Below are 2,979 nucleotides of genomic sequence, written 5' to 3'. Positions count from 1 at the left end.
CCCTCCCATGTGTAGGGTCCTAACTAGTGTTATGAGTCTTCAGTAAATTACTCCACCTTTCAATAGCCAGTTTATTTTATGGGTATAAGCCCATTGCTGCACTTTGCTGTGGAATAAGTTCATTGGTCAGAAGCAACAATATGGACAATGCTATGACTATGTATAATGTATTCTGTGGGTTTATGGATTGTGGTGCTCCACTGCCACCTTCCCACTTCGGCAGCACTTCAGGCAAATCCATATTCAGAATAGATGTCTCTTGCAGTGATGATGAATTTATGCTCCATCCATGTTGGATGGAGTTCAGTGTAATCAACCTGCCACCTGGTAGTGGTCTGTACTCCTGGAAAATGGTGCCTTAACTCTCAGTCAGTGCTAATCTCAACTCTTGACAGATTAATCACACTTAGCCTTTTCATTTCTAGGGAAAATCCATGTTGTTGAGCATATGCATAGCCCCCATAGTCACTTTGTTCATGGTCCCAGTGAGAAAGTCCTGGGTTAACTGGGGAAAGAGAATGACTGGCATCATTTTGCCATCTGATTACTAAGAGCTTCCTCTGTAGCAGATAAGTATGGGGATTCTTGTGGAACACAAATATCTTTCTCAGTCACGGGCGTCATAGGAAGCCAAGGGTTGAGAGAGAGAAGGCAATGCAGCTAGAGTTGTGTTAAAGTCTGAGTGACTTGTTAATACAGCTTGTTGAATAGAACACTACACTGCTAACCAATACCAGGGAAGGACTACAATTGCATGGATAATAGCAAAGATCATCACAAATGCCAGCCACCAAAAATGGAACTCAAACAATTCTATCCCACTATATCTTAGCCATTGGAGTCACCAAGGAAGAACAACACTGTCATGGACTGGTTAGAACAGTGCTTTTCTTACACAGAGAAGAGACAGAGCAAGATTAGCTCTGGTAGTGTGCTTCTCATGGCTAGGGGCTGCCCCGGCAGCCAATGAGGGCGAGTGTCTTATATGCACCTCTATCATGCCTTAGCAGAAGGATTTCTTTGCCAACACCATGGAGTCTGAAATACTGAAAGCTAGGGCCATGCCTTTGGGCTATTGATGCACACACTTTTTTAATTTTTTTAAAGCTTTATGTATTTTAGTAGCAAACTTACAGGAACAGCCCAGAAGAGAGACAACATTAAAAACATGTACTTGGGGGGCACCTGGGTGGCTCAGTGGGTTAAAGCCTCTGCCTTTGGCTCAGGTCATGATCTCAGGGTCCTGGGATCGAGCCCCGCATCAGACTCTCTGCTCAGCGGGGAGCCTGCTTCCTCCTCTCTGCCTCTCTGCCTACTTGTGATCTCTATTTGTCAAATAAGTAAATAAAATCTTAAAAAAAAAAAAACCATGTACTTGGATATAGGACTACTCAGAAGACTATAGTGAATGGGTGGATCTGCTGTATGATAAAAATGCTACAAACACCATTTAGTTGCCGTCAATAAGAAATGTACTTGTTTTAAAAAAATCCATATGCTGGCATTGTCCAGAAAAATTTAACAGGTTTATTTATAATTGTTATAAAGTTGAACTGCTGAAATGTGTTCGCTGAAACATTTTGTCTTGCATTAATGTTTTATGTCCCTGCTTTTATATTAAAAATTCACACACAAATAAAAATGGAAAAACTGCCAATACCAGATTTCTGTCCCTTGTTTTTCCACTTGCAGTCATATACTTAGGTACTTTTTGACCCCATGAGAAAAAAATATCTAACATTCAGAACTACCAATAAAAGGAAGAAGAGAAAATTTTTTTTCTGTTTTTAAAGAATGAAATGTTTTCCATCATAGTGGATTCTTAAGCATGTCCTCCACATATGCAGTGTGCTAGTTGGTTGTCTTTTGGCATAATTGTGACACATTTGACATGGATAGCTTAACAGGTTGGTGTCTTGAAAGAAGCCCACCAGATAGGCCTCACTTGCCTCCTGAAAAGCACCAGTAGCTGCACTCTGGAAGTGTAGATCTGTTTTGAAGTCCTGAGTAATTTCTTACACCAGACACTGGAAAGGAAGTTTTTGGATCAGAAGTTCCGTGGACTTCTGATAACGTCTAATTTCACGGAGTGCCACAGTATCAGGCCTGTTAATGATGAGATTTCTTCACCCCTCCAGCAGAGGGCGCACTCTTGCGAGCGGCTTTTGTAGCCAGTTGCTTCCTCGTTGCCTTACCACAGGTAGATTTGCGGGCTGTCTGCTTTGTAGGAGCCACGGTACAGAAACCTCCACACCTACCCCCTTCTCCTTTGGCTGGAGCTTGGCAAGCTAGAGGCGGTGCTGGCGTTGGCTAGCAATGGCAGCGCAGCGCCGACTGCGAACATAATTCTTGATGCACACACTTAAGGAGAACAAACAAGCAGACATAGAGCCTAAAACAGGAAAAGATAATACCACATAAGGCAGTAAGCCCAGCACAGGCTGCATGAGCTCTTTATCTCTTGAGAAGGGCATGTTTAAGACCTAAGGCCCATTCTTACTTGGCTAAGTAGAGGTCAAAAGACTGCTCATGAGACTGCCTTTCCAAGAACAACATTTTAATACCTTCCAAACTTGCTTCATTTTGGTTTATGATAGGTAGATTGCTACTGTACATGCTTAACCTATGACTAGATGTCACTCAGTTCATCATGGGAGGCTCAGGCCTCATGCTCACCTGCTGTCCTATGGTTAGGAATTTCCAGCCTCTCTCAGTGCCCAGTAGCAACCCAAAAGATTTTTCTCAAAAGGATAATAGTTACCTACAGAAAAGGGCATTTATTTTTTTATAATCCTGTTGGCTTGCATTGTGAGTCCCCTGTTAGTACTTGCCAGAGGTTCTAACCAACATCCCTATTTGCCTCAGAGATTTCAATTGTCATTGGATTTGCTTGGCCAGATAATAAAGTTCAAGTGGTAGAGAGGCTTGTGCTGCAGCTTGAACCTACTGCAGTGCCTTTTCCTGTTCTGGCCCCACTTG

At 42.6% G+C, this 2,979-nt stretch overlaps 1 pseudogene; it reads right to left on the bottom strand.

Moving 5' to 3' along the window:
- Positions 1-1,822: 1,822 nt before the first annotated feature.
- Positions 1,823-2,474, bottom strand: LOC111149795 (annotated as a pseudogene).
- Positions 2,475-2,979: the final 505 nt, after the last annotated feature.

The sequence above is a fragment of the Enhydra lutris genome, unplaced genomic scaffold, assembly GCF_002288905.1.
Source record: "Enhydra lutris kenyoni isolate GAN:26980312 unplaced genomic scaffold, ASM228890v2 scaffoldscaffold2, whole genome shotgun sequence".
NCBI lineage: Eukaryota > Metazoa > Chordata > Mammalia > Carnivora > Mustelidae > Enhydra > Enhydra lutris.
This window is presented reverse-complemented; position numbering and strand designations above follow the sequence as displayed.